Source organism: Loxodonta africana, chromosome 3 (genome assembly GCF_030014295.1).
Source record: "Loxodonta africana isolate mLoxAfr1 chromosome 3, mLoxAfr1.hap2, whole genome shotgun sequence".
NCBI classification, from domain to species: Eukaryota; Metazoa; Chordata; class Mammalia; order Proboscidea; family Elephantidae; genus Loxodonta; species Loxodonta africana.
Genome location: NC_087344.1, coordinates 127899598 through 127917187, shown reverse-complemented (window position 1 = coordinate 127917187; position 17590 = coordinate 127899598).

Below are 17590 nucleotides of genomic sequence, written 5' to 3'. Positions count from 1 at the left end.
TCTTCTATTAGTTTCAGTAGTTTTCTGGAGGATTCCTTAGGGTTTTCCATGTATACGATCATGTCATCTGCAAATAGTGATAGCTTTACTTCCTCCTTACCAATCTGGATACCCTTTATTTCTTTGTCTAGCCTAATTGCCCTGGCTAGGACTTCAAGTACGATGTTGAATAAGAGCGGTGATAAAGGGCATCCTTGTCTGGTTCCCGTTCTCAAGGGAAATGCTTTCAGGTTCTCTCCATTTAGAGTGATATTGGCCGTTGGCTTTGCATATATGCCCTTTATTATGTTGAGGAATTTTCCTTCAATTCCTATTTTGGTTAGAGTTTTTATCATAAATGGGTGTTGAACTTTGTCAAATGCCTTTTCTGCATCTATTGATAAGATCATGTGGTTTTTATCTTTTGTTTTATTTATGTGATGGATTACATTAATGGTTTTTCTGATATTAAACCAGCCTTGCATACCTGGTATAAATCCCACTTGATCAGGGTGTATTATTTTTTTGATGTGTTGTTGGATTCTATTGGCTAGAATTTTGTTGAGGATTTTTGCATCAATGTTCATGAGGGATATAGGTCTAAAATTTTCTTTTTTTGTAATGTCTTTACCTGGTTTTGGTATCAGGGAGATGGTAGCTTCATAGAATGAGTTGGGTAGTATTCCGTCTTTTTCTATACTTTGAAATACCTTCAATAGTAATGGTGTTAACTCTTCTCTGAAGGTTTGGTAGAACTCTGCAGTGAAGCCATCTGGGCCAGGACTTTTTTTTGTTGGAAGTTTTTTGATTACCATTTCAATCTCTTTTTTTGTTATGGGTCTATTTAGTTGTTCTACTTCTGAATGTGTTAGTTTAGGTAGGTAGTATTGTTCCAAGAATTTATCCATTTCTTCTAGGTTTTCAAATTTGTTTGAGTACAATTTTATGTAGTAATCTGATATGATTCTTTTGATTTCATTTGGTTCTGTTGTGATGTGGTCCTTCTTGTTTCTTATTCGGGTTATTTGTTTCCTTTCCTGTTTTTCTTTAGTCAGTCTAGCCAGTGGTTTATCAATTTTGTTAATTTTTTCAAAGAACCAGCTTTTGGCTTTGTTAACTCTTTCAATTGTTTTTCTGTTCTCTAATTCATTTAGTTCAGCTCTAATTTTTATTATTTGTTTTCTTCTGGTGGCTGATGGGTTCTTTTGTTGCTCAGTTTCTATTTGTTCAAGTTGTCGGGACAGTTCTCTGATTTTGGCTCTTTCTTCTTTTTGTATGTGTGCCTTTATCGATATAAATTGGCCTCTGAGCACTGTGTCCCAGAGGTTTTGATAGGAAGTATTTTCATTCTCGTTGCTTTCTAAGAATTTCCTTATTCCCTCCTTGATGTCTTCTATAACCCAGTCTTTTCTCAGGAGGGTATTGTTCATTTTCCAAGTATTTGATTTCTTTTCCCTAGTTTTTCTATTATTGATTTCTAGCTTCATTGCCTTGTGGTCTGAGAAGATGCTTTGTAATATTTCGATGTTTTGGATTCTGGAAAGATTTGTTTTATGACCTAATATGTGGTCTATTCTAGAGAATGTCCCATGTGCACTAGAAAAAAAAGTATATTTTGCAGCAGTTGGGTGGAGAGTTCTGTATAAGTCAATGAGGTCAAGTTGGTTGATTGTTGTAAGTAGGTCTTCCGTGTCTCTATTGAGCTTCTTACTGGATGTCCTGTCCTTCTCCAAAAGTGGTGTGTTGAGGTCTCCTACTATATATGTGGAGGCGTCTATCTCACTTTTCAATTCTGTTAAAATTTGCTTTAGGTATCTTGCAGCCCTGTCATTAGGTGCGTAAATATTTAATATGGTTATGTCTTCCTGATCAATTGTCCCTTTTATCATTATATAGTGTCCTTCTTTATCCTTTGTGGCGGATTTAAGTCTAAAGTCTATTTTGTCAGAAATTAATATTGCTACTCCTCTTCTTTTTTACTTATTGTTTGCTTGATATATTTTTTTCCATCCTTTGAGTTTTAGTTTGTTTGTGTCTCTAAGTCTAAGGTGTGTCTCTTGTAGGCAGCATATAGATGGATCGTGTTTTTTTATCCAGTCCGTGACTCTCTGTCTCTTTATCGGTGCATTTAGTCCATTTACATTCAGCGTAATTATAGATAAGTGTTTTTAGTGCTGTCATTTTGATGCCTTTTCATGTGTGTTGTTGGCCATTTCCTTTTTCCACATGCTTTTTTGTGCTGAGACGTTTTTCTTAGTAGCTTGTGAGATCCTCATTTTCATAATGTTTAACTTTGTGTTTATTGAGTCGTTACGTTTTTCATGGCTTTTTTCTTGAGTTATGGAATTGATATTCCTTTTTGTGGTTACCTTTTTATTTACCCCTATTTTTCTAAGTAAAAACCTAACTTGTATCCTTCTATATCGCCTTGTATCACTTTCCATCTGGCAGTTCAATGCCTCCTATATTTAGTCCCTCTTTTTGATTATTGTGATCGTTTATCTATTGATTTCCATGATTTCCTGTTGTGTGTATTATTTTGTTTATTTATTTATTTTTTAGAATTAGTCTTAATTTGTTTGTTTTTGTGCTTTCCCTATTTGAGTTGCGTTGATATCAGGACGTTCTGTTTTGTGACCTTGTATTGTGCTGGTACCTGATATTATTGATCATCCGGCCAAACAATCTCCTTTAGCATTTCTTGAAGTCTTGGTTTAGTTTTTGCAAATTCTCTAAACTTGTGTTTATCTGTAAATATCTTAATTTCTCCTTCGTATTTCAGAGAGAGTTTTGCTGGATATATGATCCTTGGTTGGCAGTTTTTCTCGTTCAGTGCTCTGTATACGTCGTCCCATTCCCTTCTTGCCTGCATGGTTTCAGCTGAGTAGTCTGAACTTATTCTTATTGATTCTCCCTTGAAGGAAACCTTTCTTTTCTCCCTGGCTGCTTTTAAAATTTTCTGTTTGTCTTTGGTTTTGGCAAGTTTGATGATAATATGTCTTGGAGTTTTTCTTTTTGGATAAATCTGAAATGGGGTTCGATGAGCATCTTGGATAGATATCCTTTCGTCTTTCATGATGTCAGGGAAGTTTTGTGTCAGGATTTCTTCAACTATTTTCTCTGTGTTTTCTGTCCCCTCTCCCTGTTTTGGGACTCCAATCACTCGCAAGTTATCCTTCTTGATAGAGTCCCACATGATTCTTAGGGTTTCTTCATTTTTTTTAATTCTTTTATCTGATTTTTTTTCAGCTATGTTGGTGTTATTTCCCTGGTCCTCCAGAAGTCCCAGTCTGCATTCTAATTGCTCGAGTCTGCTCTTCTGACTTTCTATTGCGTTGTCAAATTCTGTAATTTTATTGTTAATCTTTTGGATTTCTACATGCTGTCTCTCTATGGATTCTTGCAACTTATTAATTTTTCCACTATGTTCTTGAATAATCTTTTTGAGTTCTTCAACAGTTTTATCAGTGTGTTCCTTGGCTTTTTCTGCATTTATCCTAATTTCATTTGTGATATCTTTAAGCATTCTGTAAATTAGTTTTTTATATTCTGTATCTGATAATTCCAGGATTGTATCTTCATTTGGGAAAGATTTTGATTCTTTTGTTTGGGGGGTTGGAGAAGCTGTCATGGTCTGTTTCTTTATGTGGTTTGATATGGACTGCTGTCTCCGAGCCATCACTGGGAAACTAGATTTTCCAGGTAGTCGGCTAAAAAAAAAATGCAGTCAGATCCCTATCTGAATTCTCCCTCTGGCGCAGGGTATTCGGATGTTAATGGGGCCGCCTGGGGAGCGTGGGGGAGAGATCTGAGAGCTACTAGTGTAAAAAAAAAAGGAGTGTAGCACCACAGAATATAGAGCTGAACACCGCGTTCACGCTCCGCCCCCTTTCGCCAAAATCCGGGCGGGACAGGTCCCCGGCTAGGATGCTGCTTTCCTTGCTCGGATACCAGTCACTTCCTCCTGGGGACTTCTCCCTCCGGTGCGTGGCACCGCTCGCGGGCACTGGGTGGGCGTTTCCCGCACGAACGGGTGGGCCCGCCCCCAGGGTCTATTCAGGCGATTATAACTGGGCCCCGCGGTCACGCCCCGCCTGTGCGCGTGCCCAAATCCCAGTAGGATGACTTCCGTGTTGGGACGCTGCTTTCCCCTTTCCGGAACCAGTCACTTCCTCCCGGGGACTTCTCCTTCAGGTGCGCCACACCTCTCGTGCAAACTGGGTGGGCGTCACTCGCACGACCAGGTGGGCCCGCCCCTGGGTCAATTCAGGGTAATAAAAATGGACCCCGCGCTCACGCCCCGCTCGCGCGCGCGCCAAGATCCCAGCGGAATGGCTCCCTGTCTGGGATGCTGCTTTCCCTGCTTTGAGAACAGTCACTTCCGGGGATTTCTCCCTCCGGTGTGCTGCACCACACGAGCGGACTGGGTGTGCGTCCTCCCGCCCGAACGTGTGGGTCCCGCCCCGGGGTCACTTTAGGGAAATATGGTTGACCACCCCCCCCCCCGGCTCGCGCCCCATCGGCTTCTCGCCTAACTCCCGGCGGGACGGCACCCCAGCTGGGACGCTGTTCTCCCCACTCCCAGATCAGTCACTGCCTCCCGGGTGCTTCTCCCTCCGGCTGCGCCTCTACTCCGCCCGCGCCAACCAGCTAGACTTCCTCCCGGGATGGGTTCGGGGGGGAAGGGGTGGGCCCCCTTTCTGTGCCGTCTGCCCCCCTGGGCTCTGCCCCAGATCGGGCTCCGAAGGTCACCTGCCTGGTACGCTGGCTCCTGGTTCTGAAAACGGTTGCTGTCTGCCCGTATTTGTTTGTTTTCCGTCTCTAAGTCTGTGCTTGTTGTTCAGAGTTCGTAGATTGTTATGTATGTGATCGATTCCCTTGTTTTTCCGAGTCTTTGTTGCAAGAGGGATCTGCGGTAGTGTCCACCTAGTCCGCCATCTTGGCCCCGCCCCCTTCCTTCTTTTTTGATGTGTGAATTTATTGTTGTAAGTTTTCCTTCTGAGCACGGCTTTTGCTGTGTCTCAGAGATTTTAGTATGTTGTGTCTTCATTGTCATTTGATTCTAAGACCTTTTTAAATTTTATTTTTAATTTCTTCTTTGACGCAGTAGTTTTTAAGTGAAATGTTATTTAGTTTTCATGTATTTAATTTTTACCATTGCTCTTTCTCTAGTTGATTTCTAGTTTTATAGTATTATGGTCAGAGAAGATGCTTTGTATTATGTTGATGTTTTTTTAATTTATTGAGGCTTGCTTTGTGACTAGAATTTGGTCTGTTCTGGAGAATGATCCATGTGCATTGGAGAAGAATGTGTAGTGTATGTTGAGTGGTATGCTCTCTATGTGTCTATGAGGTCAAGTTGGTTGACTGTGTTATTTAGATCTTTTGTATTTTTATTGAGTTTCTTACTAGTTGTTCTGTCTATTGTTGAAAGTGGTGTTGAAAGCGGTCTCTCACTATTATTGTAGAATTATTTCTTTTTTCAATTCTGTTAGCTTGTTTTATGTATTTTGGACCTCTGTCACTGGGTGCAGAAATATTTCTTATTGTTATGTCTTCTTGGTGGATTGACCCTTTAATCATTATATAATGCCCTTCTTTGCCCCTTACAATGGATTTTGATTTAAAGTCTATTTTATTCAAAATATTATTGATACCCCTGTTCTCTTTTGGATACTGTTTGCTTGATATATATATTTTTTCATCCTTTGATTTTTAACTTGTTTATGCCTTTGTGTCTAAGGTGTGTCTTTTGTAGGCAACATATTGATGGGTTGTGTTTTGTTTTGTTTTTTAACCCATTCTTCCACCCTTTATCTCCTGCCTGGTGCATTTAATCCATTAACATTCAGTGTGATTAATGATAGATATGGATTCATTGTTGTCATTTTGTTAATACTTTATTTTTGTGATGTTAATGGTGTCTTTTTCCTCTTAATTTTTTGTGCTGAGTTATTTTTATATATGGATTTTCTTGTCAATCATTTTTGTGTTCACTGAGTCTTTTTGGTTTTCTTCTTCATTTTGGTGAGTAGATTTATTATTTTTCTTTGTAGTTACCCTCAAGGTATCTTGATCCTCTTAAAATTCAAAGTCTGTTATATTTGAAATTGCCTTGGCTTCCTCCCCATATGGAAATTTTATAACTACATCTTTTATTCCCCCTTTTTGTTTTGAAGTTGTCATCATTACAGTTTAACTCCTCTCTTTCCTTGTAGTCAGTTTTTTAGTTTTATTTTGCTTTTGTGAAGTCTGTATCTGGGTTGGTATCTGGGTGATATTGTGGTGTGTCTTTATCTCAGGTTGCTGTCTGATGTCCTTGGTTCTGTATCTAAAGGACTGCCTTTAATATTTCTTGTAAGGCTGGTCTGAGCTTTACAAATTCCCTTAGTTTCTACTTGTCTGGGAGTCTTTAGTTTTGCCGTCATTTTTGAAAGACAAGTTTGTTGAATATATGATTCTTGACTGGCAATTCTTTTCCTTCAGGATTTTGTGTATGCCATTCCATTGCCTTCTTGCCTGCATGGTTTCTGATAAGAAATCAGTGCTCAGTGTTATTGGTGCCTATTTATTTTGCTTTTCCCAAGCTGCTTTCAGAAACCTTTCTTTGTCTTTGGTTTTGGAAAGTTTGATTATGATATGTCTTGGTGAGTTTGGGGGGAGGGGTATATTCCATATGGGGCTTGTTGAGCTTCTTGAATGGTAACTTTCTCTTCTTTCATGATATTTGGGAAGTTTTCGATATCTTCGAAAATTCTCTCTGTACTTTTTTTCCCCCACCTGTTCTGGAATTCTTATGCATTAATTATTCCTCTGGATGGTGTCCCACATAACTTACTTAGGCTTTCTTCATTTTTCTTCATTCTTTTTTATGATCTCAAACAAATTATTATCAAGGGATTTGTCCTCTATTTTGCTGATTCTTCTATTGTTTTAATTGTACTTCTGTGTCCTTCCCTTGAGTTATCTATTTCTGATATTTTATTGTTAATCTTTTGAATTTCTAGTTGTTGTTTTGTCTATTGAGTCAGTCATTTTTTTTCTTGTATTGTTTTCCAGAGTCCTTCTGGGGTTTTTGTCTGTGTTTTCCTTGATCTCTTTGAGAATCTCAAATATAAGTCTTTTGAATTCCTTCTCAGGTAGTTCTATTATCATTTTTTCCTCAGAAAGATTTTCTTTCCCTTTATTTTGATCACTTGTTTGAGCCATCTTATCTTGTTCTTTCATGTGATTTGCTATTGTCTGCTGTCTCTGAGACATTAAGGTGTTATTTTGTTTATTTATGCATTTATTGATTGATTGTATATTTGCTCATTTTGTCCTGAATTTTTGTTCTGTTTTGATGTATCAGTACGGGTGAGGTAGGCATGCTCTGATGATTGCTGCTTTGGTGGCATGGAATGCTCACCACCTGTTGCTGGCAGAATAAGTACACATTACTGTTAAAGGGTGTGTGGGGTGGCTGGCGGTGGGCTGGGCAGGCAAGGGGGGGGAGGTGGCAGGTGGGGCAGTGCTGGTTGGGGGAGAATGGAAGGCTTGTACCACAGTCTCTGGGCAGGTGAGGCTGCTGGGTTGATGGAGAGTCATGCCACTAATCACGTGGATGGCAGTGGAGGAGGAGGAGTGTGCACCTCTGGTCACCGGGCATGGGTGTCTGGGCACTCCCTGTTGGCTACAGCCCTTAGGTGGGACCTACCCCCAGTCAAGTTCAAGGAACCTACCCTGAGTCTGGTTGGGCGGGGGACCTCCTGCTGACAATCTATGGATCTGCTACTCCATGTGCACCACCCACCTTACTGGTCCTTGACCACCACTGGTGAGTAGTCCTATCTCTGGATCTGACTCCCTCCCTGCTCTGTGAACTCTAGGAGCTCTTGCCCTCTGTCAGGAATTGAATTATGTCCCCCTCCAAAAAAAAATCTGTCAACTTGGCTAGGTCATTATTCCCAGTATTGTATGATTGTCTACCATTTTATCATCTGATGTGATTTCCCTATGCGTTGTAAATCCTATCACTAAGATGTAATAAGACGGATTAGTGGCAGTTATGTTGATGAGGTCTACAAGATTAGATAATGTCTTAAGCCAATCTCTTTTGAGATATAAAAGAGAGAAGCAAGAAGAGAGAGGAGAGGACCTCCTACCACCAAGAAAGCAGTGCCGGGAGCAAAGCACATCTTTTGAACCTGAGGTTCCTGCGCTGAGAGCTGAGATGATCCAAGATCAAGGGAAGACTGATGACAAGGACCTTCCTCCAGAGCTGACAGAGAGAAAAAGCCTTCCCCTGGAGCCAGCACCCTGAATTCAGACTTCTAGCCTACTGGATTGTGAGAGAATAAACTTCTCTTTGTTAAAGCCATTCTCTTGTGGTATTTCTGTTATAGCAGCACTGGTAACTAAGACACCCTCCGTCCTGTACTTTTCCTCCATAAATCTGGTTCATATCTTGCTCACATTGCTTCACTCCAGGTATGTTTACACAGCTTCTCTGTCTCCTACTGGGGATTCCGTGAAGTTGCCTTCCTGTGATCTTCACCTGGGATCACTGCTGGCTGTGTCTTAAGATGGCCATGCTGTGCCAGGCTGGGCTAGCAGGGCACTTCTGCTCTGTATCTCTCCTCATCTGCTGTTTTCGTTCAGTTTTTCCTTTCAGTCGGTATTCGACTTAATCCTTAATCCTTCTGTTTGATGTCAGGGTTCCAGGATTGTCACTTGGTTTCTTGGGGGATGGCATGGTGTGTCTGACTAAGCCACTATCTTGGGCTGAGCTCACTCTTGATTCTCAAAGAGACAACTTGCTTTAAATGGTATGAGACACACAAACTTAATGTAAAACAGTAATGTGTGTTTCTTAGCCAGAGGCTGGAGACAAAAAAAAAAACTTGCAAGGATGTTAATGATGGACTAGTTTCCTTTTACAAAAATTTCCTTTTTGTAACAGTGCAGTGAAGGCAGCAGTAGTAACTTACTGAGTGTTTCTTGTGTAATGATCGTGGTGCTAAGCTTTTTATGATATTTTACATCCCCAAGAGGTAGTTAGGGGCTCTTGGGTGGAGTAAATTGTTAGAACACTCAGCTGCTAATGAAAAGTTGGAGCTTCAGGTTCATCCGAAGGATCCTTGAAAGAAAGGCCTGGCAATCTACTTCTGAAAAATCAGCTACTGAAAACCCTATGAAGGACAGTTCTATTCTGATACACATGGGGCCACGATGAGTTGGAATCAACTTTACAGCAACTAGTTAAGAGCCAGTTATTACCTTTTCTACTTACAGCTATATTAAAAAGATCTTAGAGAGATTAAGTGTAACTTTTCCAAGGTCACTCATTTAATAAGTGGCTGAGCTAAGATTTGAACCCAAGCTATTTGACTTGAGTCCTGCTTTTAAACCATCTGATGGCACTTTAAATTTAAAATCTCAAGTTTTCCATTTTAAAACCCCAAGTCATATATACAGGTTGCAAAAGCCATATGTTGAGCTCAGCCATCCCGAATATCCATTCGCAGAGATTTAGTCTGGTCACCAGTGTTTCAGAGACACATGTTGTTCACAGCAATTACAATTATGCATTCACAGAACTCAGAGAACAATACCTTATTCTAAAGCTTTTTTTTTTTTTTCTTTTTCCCCTTAATTGCTTGGAAGGATACTGCCTTTTCCACTTATTAATAAAAAAAAAAGTTAAGCCCTTACCTAATTTATTCAGAATTGCCCACACTAGTCTATGTCAATTTGACCTTTGCTAATTAATTAAATTTCTCTTACTGTAGGCAGAAATGCTCCTTGATTGAACAACTTGAATCAGTGTGATCATGTGGGCACTTCACATAACTTTAATCTGTATAGAAGATGACTTGAGGGTTATGGGTGCTCACATATATTACCTGTCTAAAGATTTTGGCCATTCTCTCTTTTCTTATGTGATTTTTTTTTTTTTTTGTGACCAAGAGGCACTTATATCCTATGATTCACAACAAATGGAACCTAGGAATTGTCAAAGAGAGAAATTGATAGCAGATATCTTGCTTTGTTTTTGGAGTTTTCTTACCCATGACACCAAATATTCACTTTAAAGAAATCCCTGAATAAAATCGCTCCATTAGCTGCTTTTCTTTCACCAACCAAAACAACTCATTGTCATCCAGTTGATTGCGACTCATAGCAACCCTATAACACAGAGTAGAACTGCCCCATAGAGTTTCCAACGAACAGCTGGTGGATTCAAACTGCCAACATTTTGGTTTGCAGCCAAGCTCTTAACCACTGTGCCACCAAGAGAGTTGTAAATGCTTTCTTTCCTGTTTGAAGCCAGGCTTATTAAATTTGAATCTCAAAAGATATGACTGGGTAGATAGGCAGAGGCTATCTTGTGAACTGATACCAAGTGATTTCAGTAAAAGGGGCCAGGCAGGGTTCAGTGAATCATGTTAAAGTTAGCCAATGGTTGCACCTCTATATTTCTCCCTCTTCTTTTTTTTATAAGCCCCATTCTACCTAGTTTCTTTGAGCCATTTGCTTTTTCTGGAATCAAAATGGCACAGTGGCCACAATGATGGGTTCAAGCGTAGCAACAGTTGTAAGGATGGTGCAGGACCAGGCAATGTTTCATTCTGTTGTACATAGGATCCCTATGAATCAGAACTGACTCTGTTGGCACCTAACAACAACAACAATTTGCATATAGAATAACTGCTAAGAATAAACCTTATGTTCCAATTTTGGTGAATTTTGATTATTTTTAACAGAATAGAGCTATCTTCAGATTCTCACACCTATGGTTTGCTATTCAGAAAATTCTGGCTCTCTAAAAAATGTTATCAAAACAAAAATACATCAGTTAGATGTTATTCTATGATATCCATTAGTCTGATTACTAGACAGAGTTTGTATGCTAGAAACCTCCCCCATTATAAAATTTTGGCGTTTTGAATTCTAACATATTGTGCAAATTAGGGTTAGCTATAATTTAAATTAATATTGAATTTTTAAATAAAAAGAACACTAGTTTTTCCTCAATCTTGAAACTCGATTTATTATTATTGCTAAAAATTTATTATTAAGTACTGTAATTTTGAGGAGGCATTGATTAAGTGTTTGAGCAACTCAAGAAACTAATTTTTCTTTAAACAATCAGTCTTATTTACAGACTTGTGCCTTTTAAACTAGAGCCATATATGTTATATACTCAGTTTTCTTCTGAAGCACTTCAGGTGCTTGACCAGACAAGTTTATTTCTCAAATGAGCAAAACTGTCTTGAGAATTTAAATAAGATATTTAAGTCTAATAAATCCTCAAACTTTTACAGTAAATTTAGTTCTCTGAAACATTCTAATTCTGTTTACCAATTTAGTAAAAAATCTCACACCATCAACTTGATTACATATCTTAAATTGAAATCACAATGTTAATCTGTCAGAGTCTTTAAAATGCCAATTCTAAATCATTACAAACACTTTAAATACTGCATATACACAGACTGGCCCAATGATTAAAAACCTAGTCTTGAACTTGACACAAAGCTATTAATACTTTATCATCTTTATAATTAATTCTAAAACCATCTTGGATTTGGAGAGATACTAAGGAAACAGTTTTATCACCACAGATGTGGAGTCTGGGGCTTTGGATGTTCAGAGTGATTTTTCACATTTCAATTATGGTCACCTGCAGCCCTTTTTAATAGGAGTCTGAGATTAGGGTGTTGGCTGTGTTGATTCCTTCTGAGACTTTGAAGGAGAATTTGTTCCATGCCTCCCTCCTAGCTTCTGGTAGCTCCAAGTGTTCCTCGGCTTGCAGCTTCAGGGTCACATGGCCATCTTTCCTCTGTTTATCTCTCAGTGGCTCTACTTTTCTTTTGCAGGACACCAGTTACATTGAATTAAGACCCACCCTACTCTGGTATCACCTCAAGTTAATTGATAAATTCTTACAAAGATCTTTTTTCCAAACAAGATCAGGTTTACAAGTATCAGGGGTTAGGACATTAACATAAATATTCTGGGGACACAGTTCAATCCATAACTCTATGTTATGTGAATTTTGCTTCAATTAAAACAATATTTCATTAAAAAAAGGCTTTTTCAACAAAGTCCCATTATTGTTATTATTTCCCACTCAGGCTGTTATTAAGGATCAGATGTTACCTGCCCTCTTTCTCACAGCATTTCTGGTGAGATTTCATCAGCAATACAGAGGCTGCCTCATTTAAGTGTAAAGTGTGTAAGTGTGAAGGGTGAAGAAAGTTCCATAGAAACAAGCTGGTCCCTGCATTATAGGAGGAAAGTGACCTGATTCCCTCTTATAAATGAGATGATTGACAATGATGACACCAGCTTCCTCCATTCTCTAATAGAACTTTTAGTAAGCACCAAGACGCTCAGGACTGAGATCAATACAGTTTTTTAGAACAATTCATGCTTTTCCTCCTTTCTTGTTTTAAAACCTGTAAATTACCTTTTGTAAATGGAATGGCCCGATTCTTGTGATATTGTGTTCTAGAAACATAATAAAAACTTGTAACACATTTAATCTCAGAATAAGATTATACGATAGGTAGTCTTATTAGCCCCATTTTACAGAGGAGGTTGGCTGTAATTTTTACAGAATTGGATCTCCAGGTCTTTCTCCAGTGGAGCCACTGGGTGAGTTTGAACTGCTAACCGAGTGCTTAACCGTTTATACCTCCAGGGCTCCAAGTATACTTAGCTAGAAAGTGTCAGATAGTCTCGAGCTTTTAAGCCAGGTTTCTAAATCCCAGGCTTTTAAACGAATTTGCTTTTCTATTCTGCCTCTCCTAGAAACAGTTTATCAAGCCTATTATTTTCTAGGTGAAAGAACATATGACATAGATAGTTAAATAACCAAACCCGTTGCCATTGAGTCAATTCCAACTCTTAAAAAAAAAAACCTGCTGCCGTTGAGTCAATTCCAACTCTTAAAAAAAAAAAAACCTGCTGCCATCAAGTCAATTCCCACTCATGGCGACCCTATAGGACAGAGTAGAACTGCCCTGTAGAGTTTCCAAGGAGAACCTGGTAGATTTGAACTGCCAACCTCTTCTTGGTTAGCAGCCATAGCACTTAACCACTATCCAACTCATAGGGACCCTATAATGTTCACCAAATGTCCACGTACCTTCTTTGCAGTTGAGTTGGGCCATGTGATTAGCTTTGGCCATGAAGTGTAGATAGATGTGAGATGTGTCACTTCCAACCCAAGACAGTAAAGAGCAGGGGTGAGTTCTCCACACTCATTCTCCCCCATCCAAAAGGCTGTTAGGGAAGAACTTTGAGATGGCAGAGTTACAAGATGAAAGCAGTGTGGATGCCTAAGTCACTGTTAGAGGAAAGAAAAACCACCAGACCCATATCAGACTTTGACTTGAGTGAAAAATAAGCCTTCATTGCATTACACCACTGAGATTTTTGTAGTTAGTTTGTTCCAAAAGCCTATCTTAATCTCTCCTGACTCAGGAATGTCATATGATAAATACAATAGAATCTTAACCTATGGGACAGGATTTTCCAAGGGCCTCCTGGTGCCTCCTTAGTGATTCACAGAGGCTACATCTAAGTGCAATAGCAGTTGTGATGCATTCATACCTGGTCAGACTGACCAGCCCGTTGGCTTTGCACACTTGCAGTTGTGATTCTCCAGTAACTCCATTAAGAACTCAGAGGCCTAGTGAGGGTAACAGGCACCGAAGATCAATCTCTGAGTTTGCCCCCCTTGCGTTGGTGGCCTTGATGGGGAGGAAGGGGGTGGTGATTTGCTGGTCAGCTTTGTCTGGTGTCCCCTTGAACTTGTGCCCGGGAGCAAATGCCCCCCTCTAGCATTGCATTGGGCAAATCTGCTGCAAAACATCTCTTGAAAGTGCTGAAAAGCAAAGATGTCACTTTGAAGACTAGGGTGCACCTGATCCAAGCCATGATGTTTTCAATTGCCTCATATGCACGTGAGTAAGAAAGACCAAATAAGAACTGACACCTTCGAATTGTGGTGTTGGCAAAGAATATTGAATATACCATGGACTGCCAAAGGAACGAACAAATCTGTCTTGGAAGAAGTACAACCAGAATGTTCCTTAAAAGTGAAAATGGCGAGACTATGTCTCTCATACTTTGGACATGTTATCAGGAGAGATCAGTTCCTGAAGAAGGACATCATGCTTGGTAAAGTAGAGGGTCAGCGAAAAAGGGAAAGATCCTTGACAAGATGGATTGATGCAGTGCTGCAACAATGGGGTCAAGCATAACAAAGATTGTGAGGATGGTGCAGGACCGGGCAGTGTTTAGTTGTGTATAGGGTCAAATATTTATAGAAAGTATATTATAATACATGGTATTGACAGAGCTTGAGTCCAAGCAAGACAATTTTAAGGTCTGAAATTGAAATTTCTCACTAATAAATTCTTTACCCCCTGACAAAGGGGAGCCTTGAATGAGAGAGAGCTCACTAACCTGTGGGAGCTTGTTCAGACACTGAGAGCAAACTCAATCTTCCTGGGCCAGGTAAAGGTTGAGCCTAAGTGAAATCCTTTTTTTTATCTTTCTGCCTGTGGTTTCTGGTTACTCCCCTGCCTGCCTGACTATTCTCTCTGCATTGTAAGAGAGGCATCTGAAGTTGGGTGGAAAAACAGGAAGTTTTTCTCATGCCGACAACCTGAGCTCAACAAAATATTCACCAGCCTCAGAAACGAAATGTTCTGGTGCATGCAGCATCCTTAACTGTCCCCCCCCAAAAAAAAAAACCCACTTTATAACAGGTATATTAAAATAAACAAAACCAAACCACCAACAACGAAATACCTGGTTTCTGTGGGGTTGACTCTGACTCGTGACCACCCCACGTGTGTCAGAGTATAACTGTGTTCCATGGGGTTTTCAGTGGCTGGTTTTTTGGAAATTGATCATCAGGTGCCTGTGACTGAACTCTATCTAACCTCCCGTCTTTCAGATAGCAGCTGAGTGCGTTAGCTGTTTGCGCCACCCAGGGACTCCAACAGGTCTACACAGTACAGGAAAATGCCTGCCCTATAGATCTGTGCCTCAAAATTGCCAGAAGAACTTTTTCTCCCCCAAACAAAAAATATAGTGGTGGTTAACAAATCACTCCAGACAACCCCAAGTGATATGCCTTGAATCTGAATTGAGCAATCCAGGCCAGTGTACAATTTACAGTCTTTATTATTTTACCCTCACATACTTTGAATAGAAGGAGATTAACAACTAGGAATCCTGGTTGGGTATGCTGTTTATTTACTTAGATGACGTTTATTTCTAAATAGAGAGTTTGGAAAAGTGGCTTTGCTTTATCTGCCTACCTCTTGGATTTCCTAGCTTTCCACAAACCCTCAAGCAAGGTTTGTTTAATGGAAGTGGTGAGTACAGAAGATATTGACTGTTTTTGTTATTAAGTGCCATCGAGTTCCTACAACAGAAGGAAACAATGTCGAGTCCTGCGCCATCCTCACAATCATTGCTGTGTTTGAGCCCTTTGTTGCATCCACTGTGTCAGTGCATCTCATTAAGGGGCTTCCTCTTTTCCCTGACCCTCTACTTTACCAAACATGATGTCCTTGTCCGGGAACTGGTCCCACTTGATAACATGTCCAAAGAACGTGAGGTGAAGTCTTACCATCCTTGCTTCTAAGGATCATTCTGGCTCTACTTATTCCAAGACAAATTTATTTGCTCTCCTGGCAGTCCATGGTATAATAGATGTTCTTTGCCAACACCATAATTCAAAGTCATCCATTCTTCTTCAGTCTTTCTTATTCATTGTTCAGCTTTTGCATGTATATGAGGTGATTGAAAATACCATTACTTGGGTCAGGTGCACCTTAGTGACATCTTTGCTTTTTAACACTCTAAAGAGGTCTTTTGCAGCAGATTTACCTAGCGCAGTGTATCGTTTGATTTCTTGACTGCTGCTTCCATGAGTGTTGATTATGGATTCAAGTAAAATGAAATCCTTGACAAATTCAATATTTTCTCCATTTATCATGATGTTGCTTATTGGTCCATTTGTGAGGATTTTGTTTTCTTTATGTTGAAGTGTAATACATACTGAAAGCTGAAGTCATTGATCTTCATGGGTAAGTGTTTTAAGCCCTCTTCGCTTTCCACAAGCAAGGTTGTGTCATCTGCGTATTCCAGGTTGTTAATGAGTCTTCCTGCAACGCTGATACCATGTTCTTCTTCATATAGTCCAGCTTTTCTGATTATTTGCTCAGCATACAGATTGAATAAGTATGGTGAAAGGATACAACCCTGACAGACACCTTTCCTGATTTTAAACCACACAGCGTCTCCTTGTTCTGTTTGAATGACTACCTCTTGGTCTATGTACAGGTTTCATGTAAGCACAATTAAGTATTCTACAGTTCTCCTTCTTTGCAGTGTTATCCATAATTTGATATGATCCACACAGCTGCATGCTTTTTCATAGTCAATAAAGCACAGGTAAACATATTTCTGGTATTTTCTGCTTTAAGCCAAGTTCCATCTGACATCAGCATTGATATCTTTTGTCCCATTGATTGGAATGAGGTATTGATTGACAGGGGGTTATTACAAACCAACAGCCAGTACCAGCAGGGACTCACAGGGATAGAATAGTGACTGATCTGTAATTATTGGCTGGGAATAGTAAAGGGAAGGGAAATAATTTGAATACGATTTCAGTTCCCACTCTAGGGAGTACAAGGCTGCCACACCTGTCTCCCCACTGTGTGTTTTGTGCTAAATTGGGAGTATCTGAGAAATGGAAGCAGTTACCCCTGCAGCAGTATAGTAGGTCTTTGAGCTTAGGAAATAATCTGCCAAAATAGAAATTCTCACCCTTCAGTCAATCAATAATCATTGAATAAGTAACATCTATTCAATTCAATTATTTGTTGAGGTCTCATTATGTTCAAAGCTAGAGGCTGGAGAGATATAGAATTGAAGCAAATAGAGCCTGACCTCTGTGAGCTCATAAGGAAAGAGGAAAAATTGACATTGCATATTGCAATGAGTATCCTAATTCATTTCCATTTCATTAAACAAAAAATTTTTTTTTCTATTCCTATGAGGAGTATGGAAAGACAGCGAATTAAGAAAATTCTGGAAATATATTTGGGTAGACTTCATGGAGGAGATGGAATTTTAGCAGGGCCTGAAAAGGATTGATTTTTGGCTGATCCAGATGGCCAAAGGGAATTCCAAGGTAGAAAGGATGGGCAAAGGCAGCTAAGCTGGAAAGCATAGGACATTGAAGGAGTGTTGAGTAGGTGAGAGTTGTTGGATCCCGGGATGCATGTGGTCGGGAGGGGTGTGTGGTCAGGAGGCGCGTGAGGAATGTGGCTGGAAATGGGACATATTTTGGAGGAGATTGCAGAGCATGACTTAGATGGATCTCTGCCCTGGAGCAGCAGGCCAGGAGCCTGTATATAAACCTGCAGCTTATGTAATTTGGAAAACTTCTTTGAGAAAAAGAATATAAAGTTGTGAATATAAAATTAGCTGTATAAGTAAAAATTTATATAGAATAAGAAAGGAGAACTTCATCAAATTCCTGGAGCCCTGGAGATTCAGGTCTCTTTCCCCGAGATCTTTTTAAGCGGTTTAC